This window comes from Culex quinquefasciatus, chromosome 2, assembly GCF_015732765.1.
Source record: "Culex quinquefasciatus strain JHB chromosome 2, VPISU_Cqui_1.0_pri_paternal, whole genome shotgun sequence".
NCBI classification, from domain to species: domain Eukaryota; kingdom Metazoa; phylum Arthropoda; class Insecta; order Diptera; family Culicidae; genus Culex; species Culex quinquefasciatus.
Window position 1 is genome coordinate 2,674,130 of NC_051862.1, and position 12,320 is coordinate 2,686,449.

Sequence of the window (12,320 nt, forward strand, 5' to 3'; positions counted from 1 at the left end):
ATGGATTTCAAATATATTCAGAATGATGTACAATTCTAAACCAGTTTTAAAAAATCGTAATCATATTCAAATTTCAAATTCAAAAGTAATACAATTTTTGTGATAACGACAAAAAAAAATCAGACTCAATTCCTTAGGCAAAAATGTGTAACTTTGCCAATTTTAAGCCAAATCGTTTAAGATTCAAAAGTCGCTATAGATCGTTAAAGATAGTGAAAAAAATATTTCATACAAAAATGGCTTTTTAAATCACTTTTAACTAGTCAGAGTTAGCTCGGGTTGTTTTGCGGTCTTCGACAATGCTGTTTGTCATAACATTTTGCATAAAAATCTCTCACTTGACATTTTTAACTTTTCCCGTTAAAAAAGGTTTCTAAAAGATAAGAAAATTTTCTGGGAAAATGGCATGTAATACCATCGGGTATCAAATTTTAACATACCAGCTTTTTATCGTTCGATTACAGCTTCCTAAAAACATTTTCAACGGATAAATAGCATAATTGGAAGTGATCGCAGTTCAAAACAATTTGTTTGAATTTCCCCTAGTTGCTGAAATAATTTTTCATAGTGTTTTAACAATACCAGTTATTAAAACCTTAATTTTTCAAATGATAATATCTCGAAAACTGTTGGTCCGATTTTCATTGTTAAAGAATAAATCTCCTTGAAATTATCCAATCTTTGGTATGAAGATTTACCCAAAATTTGAAAACAAAGCATAAAAGAGCATTATATATGTGTTAAGCACTTGGAACATTTTTAAGATACGATGAACAAGTTGCTCAAGATAGTTTTTTTTTCAAAATTAATCAGTATTTTGATAATTTTCATGTTTTTTAAACTTAACATCATTTTTTTGCCTCGTTGACTTTGGTCAGAATCTGAAAGTGTAGCCCTAAGATCCCCCTTGCACCGCACTGCTCGTGGCACCGATTTAGGAGGACGATGATTTCCAGTTGATTGGATCACGATAGGGGGAGAGTGAGAACGAACTCTAGGACGAAGGGTCTGTTTTGGTTTGACGAAGGATTTTGGGGCAGACGCCGCCACCGACGATGACGACGACGACGACAAGATGATATACCCTCTTTTGTGGTGGGTCCCATGGGGACATGCGCAGAGTGCGGAGGAAGCACGTGAGCCACGTGACATCCTGGCCGGAATCGATACGGCGGCATCTGGGTGCACTTTAACGAGCGGTGACTGAATTTTTTATGAAACATTTGTTTACGTTTTTTTGGCGAGACATGCAGAATTGCAAGCCGGTGTTCGTCAGCTGAAATTAAAGTCGTACATTTTTTAAATAAATTTCTGAAAGAAAATTTTAAAATTTCATTAAATATAATTTTTATGTGTATTTACCAGCACACTACAAATGTTTTCAACCCCATTTCAAGCTCCGAACCAGCAACGGAAATTTCTAAGCTAATTTTCCCCCCAACCCCCCACTTTCATTGTTGCAGCCGGAAAACCCGAAAATATCAACATCGGGTGAGCGTAAAATCGGTGCATGCGCAATTATTTGCACTGGCATTTAGTGGCGGTTGTCCACGAACGTTTTTCCGACTCGGTGGCGGGAAAATTGTTACGAATCGAGCAGCGAGTGACCGTTTGTGCTGGCAGCACTGCTCGTTTACTGACCAGTATCGGATTTTGTTGGTTTTGGGTCAGCGATGACTTGCTTTGAAGTTGTTTTTTTTTTCAATTCTAAATTAAATCTTTTCATGGTAAAAATATTTCTAAAATTATTAATCTTATTTTTGACTTAAATTCAATGTCAACAAGTTGTCACACATATCAGTTGTACCTGTCATGTAAAACATTCGTTCAAAGTCGTTGCCAACTTTCGATTTGTGTTCCAATTCACGCCACTTTTCATCAGCCATGTTACCCTACTCTTAACCCTCCACTTTCGACAGCTCAATTGAAAAACGCTCAATTAGCCGGCTAATCATCTGGATTGCACCCAGAAACACTCTCGGCGACGAAACTCGTGATGGGAATCAAAGTGCTCGCGATTAATCAAAATTCCAACCGAGGCGTGAAGTATGCACACTCACCGCAGGCGCTTGCACTTGGGTGCGTCACAAGTGGGAGGGAAATACTTGGCAAAATTTTCCGCCAACTTTGCAGCGCAGCAAGCCGCGAAAATTTGGCGCATAAAAATTGTACGAATTAATTAATTTTGCACGAGAACGAAATCCAAGCAAGCCTGGCAAGCGCCACCACATTTTTCCCCCAGCTCATCTCAAGTAGGCGTCGCGTTTTGACGACAGGTGTTGTTCTTCTTGGGGAAAAAAAAGACTGACAGGTGAAGTCAAAATTTTGGCACCCTGGTGGCATTGTGAACAGAGCAGATTGACAGCTGCCCGACAGGGTCGGGTTTAAGTTGTGGGGAGTCGCGATCGCGGCTTGCTGTGATGGGTAATTAACAGTTCTGTCACACCCTTCGTTCACGCGGAGTATGGTAGACTCGGTGGGGAAATTGAGACCGCTTTTTTCTTCGATGCCTTTCTTTCGAATGTGGTCTCAAGTGGGAATGTAATTTACGAGCCATTAAATTGCTCCAAAGGGGATCCAATACTATTTAATATCGATTAAATTAACTTTATAAGCTATTAAATGGTTAATTTGCATTTTTTTTAATCTAGAAATTAGCATACTTTTCGTTTAACGGCAGTCGAAATTTTCTTGCTGTCTTGCTATCAGGAAAAAGTCAAAAGATAAATCATTTCTATAAACACTGTAGAGTACAATCAACAAAAGCGTAGCACGGTTTTAATTAGTATGATGCTTTAGAGCTTAACTTTTTTTGTTGTTTGTTGTTTGTTGTTTGTTGTTTGTTGTTTGTTGTTTGTTGTTTGTTGTTTGTTGTTTGTTGTTTGTTGTTTGTTGTTTGTTGTTTGTTGTTTGTTGTTTGTTGTTTGTTGTTTGTTGTTTGTTGTTTGTTGTTTGTTGTTTGTTGTTTGTTGTTTGTTGTTTGTTGTTTGTTGTTTGTTGTTTGTTGTTTGTTGTTTGTTGTTTGTTGTTTGTTGTTTGTTGTTTGTTGTTTGTTGTTTGTTGTTTGTTGTTTGTTGTTTGTTGTTTGTTGTTTGTTGTTTGTTGTTTGTTGTTTGTTGTTTGTTGTTTGTTGTTTGTTGTTTGTTGTTTGTTGTTTGTTGTTTGTTGTTTGTTGTTTGTTGTTTGTTGCAATAGCAACAAATAGCAGGCTATGATAAATTTTAAAAGGGAAGGGAAAATCCTGAGGTAATCTTTCAAAAGAGAAACACTCGTGAAAATAACTAGTTTTTTTATAATACCGTACTACACGCATAACCATTGTATGATTTAGACATATTACATCTAGCAGACCATGATTTCCCTATGCAAGATTCGCACTTACTCACAACCACAGCTGGCCCCGACCAGCGAACGGCCACAGGAAGCTGCGCACATGTCAAATTAATCTTTCCGTGGCCAATGTTTTCATTTTCCTTGCATCGTTTCCCAAAACACACACCAGAACAAGGAGAGTACACAAATAGCAGGCCATGCCACGAGGGGCTCCCAGAAGAGGGGCGCGTCAACCAGATTAGATTGAGTGGATTTTCGGTTTGCCGCGCGGATTTTCGTGTACAATGCCGACGTATTCTTGGGCAGGGAGGGGGGATTTGTCTGAGGTGGGAACAAGCGGTCCCGTGGGGAAAATTCGAGGAATGACAACAAATTTACGGTGGGAACGCCGACTAGACACGAGAAACCGACGTTTGTAATAGAATTATAATGCGTGCCGGGCGCTACCTTCGGTAATAACAATAAATTTTACGTTGTTTGCTGCCACACCACAGATGTCTTGATGAAACGACTTGTATCGTCCGAATAACACAACATTCTGTATTGTATACAAGCAAACGATCTTTTCCTCTGTGGCCTCGAGAAGAAAACCCGAACTCATGTGCGACATTTTACGACCTGTGCTGGAATTTCGCTCCTCCTGAACGTGTGCTATTTTTAGCACCCATGTCCAAATTAAGGTCGGCAAGGTGGGTGGTGGCTGCGAGATTTACGACCCACTGAAATGTGTCACCACCATCCAAGCAACCGTGCTGCTCCACTACCCGTTGACGCAGCGGGAGCAATCCGTCAAAGTAGGCCTGATGTGATATCTATTTAGGGGAGAGTACATAAATAAAACAACCTTGAGATTTGAGGTTTATTACGATTGTTTTATTGTTTTAAATTGGCTGTCATCGCGATCGTGTTTGTTGTGACAGGGTGGATGGTGGTGATGTTGACGGACAGATTTACGGCTAGGAAGCGAGACACAGAAATGCACGAAACGGGCACTTAACATTTTTTTGGGACCGTGCCGAGTCGTTAAATCTCGCCGAGCTACTTTGCGGTAGCACGGTTGTGATTTCCTGATGATTGTTTGATTTGCGGTTTTGAGAACTTCTAGTGAATTATGGGTAGACTAGGGTGACACTAATGGTTGGGATTGTACTTAATTGTAAACGGAGTAGATCTACTAAAATTGCAAAGAGATTGGTAATTTGATAAGAGGCCATCCATAAACCACGGTAACACTTTAGGGGAGGGGAGCTTCAATTTTTTCCCCAATTAAGGCTGTTTCAAATTATTTCACAGTGTATGTCACCCCTATTCTTCAATATTTACTGGTAAAATCAGGAGGCAATTGTTTTTTCTCTCCAATTTAATATAAATAGACTGCAATCTACTGATAGTAATTAAAAATGCATTTTAAGCATGAACCAAATCAGAACAAATATTTTTTTCCAATTTGTTTTTCTTAAAAAAAAATCTAAAAATTGATTATTGGATAACAACTGGTGCACTCAACAATTTTTTTGTATAATTCAATGAAAAAAACATAGCTTTAAATTTCTATTTAAATTTTGGATAATATGTTCATATCAATTCCTGAATCGTCTCTTCTAATAAAGATAAATTGTACATGTACTTTTTAAATCTGCAATAACCTATAAGGGTTTTTGTTTCATTTATAATTTTTTTCTCATTGTAAACTTTGCAGAGTTATGTTTTAGAGATTAACAAAATTCTTCAAAGTTGTAAAGCAGACAGTTACAAAAATTAGAATGTATAAACATAAGGGGGTTTGCTTGTAATCCCCACGAGTAATCGTGATTAAAAAAGGTTTCAAATTATACATGAAAGTCCCTTTGACATCAAATTTTTATCTCACCACCATTTTGTAAGTTACTGAAAAACATGTTTTTTTCTCGAATATAAAAATGGGGGTCATACAGTCCCACCGTTACGAGACACCGTAAATTGAATCTCGGATTCGTGATCAGGTATCAAATTTATATTTTTAGACCAAGTTTTACGCAAAACAAAGTGGGTTCGGGGCAATTTTGTTTGTTAAAGCCAATAATTTTATTTCTTTAATTTTTTTTTAATAAGAAGCAAATGCAAAAAAAAATTAAAATATCTATTCACGTAACATATTCGGTCTATTTTGAACTATGAATGCAAACACTTGGGAATAAATAGGCACAAAATTTTAATTCCTTTTTGAGATTAATTGTTTGAGTTTAAGATCTTGTTTGAGTATCTTCAAATGATTCCAACATTAAAAATTTTTCACTCGAAAATAACGTTATTTTTCACATGTTGTCACATTTTACTTGGAAAATCATTCAAATGTGTCACAGTAATTTTGCCACAACTTCCTCGTTAAATTTTCCACCAAACTGCCTACTGCGATCAAGATCCTTTCGGATGCTGCTGCTGCTGTTGGCCACCGACTGCTCGTGGTGCTGTTTGTTGCTCGACTGTCCTCGGCCTACTGCGTGCTCTCGGGGCAATAAAACCGCGCACGGGGCGACGAGTGTTTGCTTTGGTAATTCACCGGCGCGCAGATCCAAGTAGACTGCGGGGAGTTGGGTGGCGAGGGTAATTCCAAACAGAGGATCTGCTCAAGGTGGAAAATTGGTGGCAGAGTTAAGAAGGGGATGCCCCTCTGGACGGTGAGGAGCGGACGGTTATAAATTATTCTGGCTGGTTTTTAAACATTTTTATAGGAAGCACGAACTGGGGTAGCAAGTGTGAGAAAAATAATAACTTTCTGTTGAGTTGGAGGTGAACCTGAAAGATCCGATCGTGATCGAGGGAAAAGGTGGGAGGGGGTGGAAGTGCATTGTGGGCGGGGCCGGAAAACCATCGCTAGCTGAGATGAGATCAGAGCTAAGAAAGCATCCTGCGCTGGGGCAATCCGGCTTACACAATTGATGTATAAAGTTAGCATTTGAGTGAATAATTCAGAAAAGAATAAAAATCTGATTTTTGCAAATCCTTTCCGCAGTAGAGAATTTAATTTCCTCGGGAAAGGAGATTATCGCATTAAACAAATCAATAAACACGTAAAAATATAATATCACACACAGTTCACATTTCCGAAAATAAAAATGAGTGTCGATTCCAGATTTGATTAATTAACTCAATCCATTTTAACCTAAGCGAAAATGTCGAGCAAGTGAGAATTTGTGTCAGTTTAAAAAAACCAAAATCGTTTGTCACACGATGACACTTACAAATTTGAGTCACGTCGCGAACGCATCGAAGATAATATTAATGACTACATAGTTGCCAGCATCGTTTTGAAAAATATAAATTAACCAAAACCCAAGAGGGAAGTGGCCACTAAACGCTTAAAGTGCTCAAGTACCGTGCGTCTCCATCGTCGTTTGAATTTCTAGGTTTACGATTTCCTTAATCCACCGTGGTTTGCCCGAGGGTCGTTCGTCATCATAAATTATCTTTGCCTCAGATTCAACTCTTTCACTGCTACCCTACACCGTGATTTACGACAAACAATAAATGTTGGTGCATTTTCAAAACAAAGCAAGTATCCCCCACTTGAGTGATTTGGTTCGACCAATCATTCTGTGAGTTAGTGCGAAATTAAATCATCGCACTAGCAGCTAGTGGTCACGAAAATAGGTGAATGAGCTCAAGAGAATTCCCCATTGGAATGGGGGCTATGTCAAACAAATGATACAGAATTGTCACGGCAATTTATTTTGTGTTCATCGTAGCAAAAACAAGGCAGATAATTTTGTTTGACTTGGTGGGTGATTTTAAATTGGCTAGAAATATGCTTTTCATATTCAGGTTTATGAATCACGCGTAAGCTAACCTTGATCAAAATGTCACGTTTTTGTTTTAGAATACAACAAATGATTCAACATTCACCTGCTCGAAAATACTGACTTAAGGTAATTGACCATTTTCATTCTGAATAAATGACTGAATTAAATTATGCTTTTACTTGTTTTATGTGACTTTTGTAGTGAAAGATAACTCATGGAAGTTACGCGTACAATTTTTGTGAATTTATTTTTGGTACATTTCGAAAATTATAAAACATTTCTTTGAAACACTCAGAATTTCCACAAAACTACGTTTTTCGAAAAAAGCTTCCTAAATTTCAGTTTCTAACAATATGGTTATCAATCGGCATTCAAGAAAACATTTTTTTGAAATTACCAAAAAAAAATCAATATTTTACAGTATGGGTACAAATTATCAGGTTTTTTCATACATTTCGAGAGTAATAAATCAATTTTTTGAAATTACTTAAAATTTACCTGTTGTATAAATCTGAAATTTGTTGCTTTCAAAATGTATGGAAACCCGTGATCGTTTGATACCCACATTGCAAAAAATATTTTTTTAGTATTTTTTCGAAAATACGTAGTTTTATGGAAATTTGGAGTGTTTTCAAAAAAATGTGATATGACTATCGAAATATATGAAAAAATCCCGATCATTTGATACGCATATTGTAAAAAACTGAAATTTTGAGTACTTTTTTCGAAAATGCGTAGTTTTGTGACAATTTAAGAGCGAGTCCACGAGCAAAGCATACCATCTCGCATCGACCTCACCAATCTGCCTGAAATTTTCAGGGGTTGTTTGTACATATAAAACTAGCATCTGGCCAAAATATGAGCACTCTAGGTCAACGGGTAAAGGGGCAAATCGGGACACAAAGTTTGAAGGTTCAAAAATGTCAAAAATCTTAAAAAGGCTATAACTTAGGCAAAATTCAATTTATTTTCAAAATTCAAAATGCATCTGAAAGGGCTTAAAAATGCAACAAAATGCAGGGTAGAGCATCCCAATTGGTAAAATCTAAAGGGAGTTATTGGCATTTTAGTGAAAAAATAGCACAATTTTCAAACTCAAATAAAAAAGTGTTCCATCCAGATATCAACTCGGTTCAACCTGCAGCTTGTAGAGGACATCTGGGACTACCATCTGAGACTGAGAACGCTTTGGGTAAGGCAGTTTAACATATTAAATAGACACTTTTACTTTTAGTGAATTTTTTGGTTGTAAATTATTGCTCGGGGGACCCCTTAGATCCCATTTTTTTGGTGATAATTTTATCATATTCGTGTTCCTGAGACAATTTCACAATAGAAACATGCATACAAATGTTTATTTTGATCCATTTTAACCTTTTAAAAAATAAAAGTTAAAAAAAATCTTCGATTCACATTTATTGAAAATCAAGCTCGTTTCCAAGGATACTAGATGACACCAGAGAAAAGCAGCTTCTTAATTTTTTTAAACTTTTATTTTTTAAAAGGTTAAAATGGATCAAAATAAACATTTTTATGCATGTTTCTATTGTGAAATTGTCTCAGGAACACGAATATGATAAAATTATCACCAAAAAATGGGATCTAAGGGGTCCCCCGAGCAATAATTTACAACCAAAAAATTCATTAAAAGTAAAAGTGTCTATTTAATATGTTAAACTGCCTTACCCAAAGCGTTCTCAGTCTCAGATGGTAGTCCCAGATGTCCTCTACAAGCTGCAGGTTGAACCGAGTTGATATCTGGATGGAACACTTTTTTATTTGAGTTTGAAAATTGTGCTATTTTTTCACTAAAATGCCAATAACTCCCTTTAGATTTTACCAATTGGGATGCTCTACCCTGCATTTTGTTGCATTTTTAAGCCCTTTCAGATGCATTTTGAATTTTGAAAATAAATTGAATTTTGCCTAAGTTATAGCCTTTTTAAGATTTTTGACATTTTTGAACCTTCAAACTTTGTGTCCCGATTTGGCCTTCTTTCCGTTGACCTAGAGTGCTCATATTTTGGCCAGATTTATATGTACAAACAACCCCTGAAAATTTCAGGCAGATTGGTGAGGTCCAAACGACGTCCCATACAAAGGAGTATGCCCTGTTCGTGGACTCGCTCTTAATGTATTTTCAAATACTTGTGTATAACTTTTGAAATGTATGAAAAAATTCCGATCATTTGATACCCACATTTCAATAACAATAATTTTGAGTATTTTTTCGAATAACATTGCATTTTCAAAATACAGGAAAAAACGTATTTTGTGAAAAATTTCATGTTATTATAACTGCAATGGATTCCAAAACACTATCATTTTTTGATGTTTGGATGATTTTTCATAGGATTATAGCCATATAGCCAAAATTCAAAATTTCAATGGGTTTTAATTCATGCAATCAATTGAAAAGAATTTTAAATGCAGTGTTTTGTGCTGAAAATCATTTTAAGAATTATTGCAACAGTTAGAATTTTTTGTGAAGTTTTGTTTATTTTAATGTACACAGAAAAAAATAATGTAAATTTGGAAGCTGAAATTATTAAAGGTTCAATATTACCTCTTTTATGATGTAATTTTACCTCAATTTAGACTGAAAAAGTGACATTACACCAGAAAAGTGGTAAAATTACACATTTCCAGAGGTTAAATTACACCTTTTTCAGACATAAAAGATGTACCCCTTTCCAGATGTAATATTACCATGATTTTTTTTTCTGTGTACAGCCCGCAAAAGTTTTTTTATGGAAAAAAAATCGATTTTTGTAACTTAATGTAAAATAACTGTACTGTAAAAACATAAAGGTAGGTGACGTTTTGAATTAAGCTCCGCGTTTTTTTCGTTTCTTATTTTGATTATTATAGTGTTCTAATTGAATTTTATGATTCATATTTTGATTGCCCAGGGGTTAAGAATCGGATTTCTAATGTTGAGCGACGGAATTTCTAATTGGAGGTTAAAGAGAAATGTGATTTGTGAACAGGAAATACAGTGATAGTTTTTGGCAAGCACAACTGAAGTCAGGGACCTTCGAGGGTGAGCTTGCCCTAGTTAGAAGCAGAACCTTTTGAAGCTGCTGGTGAAAATTTCGGTGCTGTCCAGAGCGATTGACGCTGAATGGTGGTCGAGATGATCGAGTCAAAGAATTGGATTTGTCTCTATGTTTCGGCCTGGATTGTTTCGTCCAATCCCGGTGAGCTCTTTCCTTTTTTGATCTTCGTTTAATTTTCACGGAACGGAACGGATAAAAATATGGGAGTGGCCGTGGCTGACTGGTAACGGTGTTCGCTTTTGTAAGCGGATAGTCCTGGGTTCGATGCCCATCTGCTCCCAACGAAAATGTTTAAGGCTTTAAAATACTTGAAATACGTAACATGAACTAAAAACCAAAGTCGAGGCGGGGTTCGATCCCCCGTTCTATGAATTGTTAAGCAAAATTGCTAACCACTGCGCCATCACGGCCTGGTGAGCTTTCACTGGAATTAGGAATACTGTTACTACCAACTAAATACGCGCTGGGTTTTTGTCCATTTGGCAGAGATCCGGAAGTTCTGAATAACGTTTAAATCCGATTGACGCAAACGTTCTTTAGGGCGGGGCTTGTCGGTTCAAGCTGAGGTACCTCGCGCACGGCTAGCCTGCGTAGAAATGGGTCATCGAAGCTCGGCAGAGCTAACACTTTCCAAATGCCTATGCGAGTTATTTGCATGTATAGAATGTAAATCTAAAATACATGGAAACAACTCAATTTGTAAGAAGCGGCCGCGTGGCTCCGTTTGGTTGGTTGCACACACACACACACTGTAAAAACATAAAGGTAACATTTTTTTTAATTGGCGTGCAGCAAAATCATTTTTTTGCCGTGGAAAATCTCTAGTTATAACGATTCCGGAGATAGTTTCAAACTAAAAATAAATAGTAAAATAGAAATTTTTCTTTAGCCTTCAACTCTTTTAGGCCGATGCAAATATTTAAAAAAGTTTTTGTCCCTCGGCCCTGGCCGAGGTCAAGGGGAGGGCAAAAAAATAAAAAAATATAAAAATTTAAATAACAAGCCATAGTCTTCACATTTAAATGAAAAAAGTGTTTTAAAAGGCATTTACACTAGTTCAGTTGTTTTGCAATCATTAGTTTTCAAAAAATCTAAGATCTGACAAAAACAAAAATTGTATCGATAAAAAAGATTTTGCATCGAAAATTTTCAAAAAATCTTAAGATTTTTTAATAAACCCAAACATGCTAAAAATGATTTTAAACGCAGAAGAATGTATTTTAATTTGATTTCAGCTGGTTGCACTTGAATTTTCATAGAAATTTTGAAGTTTATTGTAAAAATATTTTTTTTGCCCCCTGATTTTTCGGGCCAATTTTGAAGGGGGGGGTGACAAAAACTTTTAAAAATATTTGTACCAGCCTTATGCATTTTTAAACAATAACAATTTTTTGTTCTTTCATTGACCATTTTTGAGAATTGAACAAAAATGTAAACATTCATCGAAAACCACAGATTACACTATTTCAAAAACACGAAAAAAAATCTGCAAACACAAAAACTCAACAAACATTTTTACAAGTGAAAAATAGATGATCACACTCATTTTCCAAACCACAAATCCACTAAATTTAACCCATCGCATGACTCAATTCCCAGGTTTCCACGGTTCTGCTTAATTTCACGATGAAAATTCAAACCCAAATCACCGCACACACTCCTCCTCTCAAAACGTGTGAAAAACAGCTTTGTTTACATTCCAGCGCACTAGAATCCGATCCAAGCAGGCCGTCTACTTTTCCTTTATGGCGGCCGAAAAACGCTCATAAATCCCGTAGTGGTGTGCAACTATTTTTGGATTTCATATTTGCCACCTTCCCACTCTCGAACTAAATGGTCCTGTGAATACGAGAAACGATTAAAATCTCGAGCATCATCGGAAGAGTGTTCGGAAGCAGAATCTCTGCTTCAAACACTTACAAAAGTAGCTCCTCTTCGCTTTAAGGTGAAGCCGTTGATCATTTTCGAAGAAAATTGATCATCACTATAAAATATTCTGTAATAAATTCAATTTAACGAAATTCAGCACCAAAAGGAATCAGCATGTGCCGGTTGTTGCCTTCTTGAAGCCACTGAAGGAATTTTTGATCTAAATCAATTGTGCTTCAAATTTTATATAATTTTGTGGCGCAGTCATTGACGTCCTAGT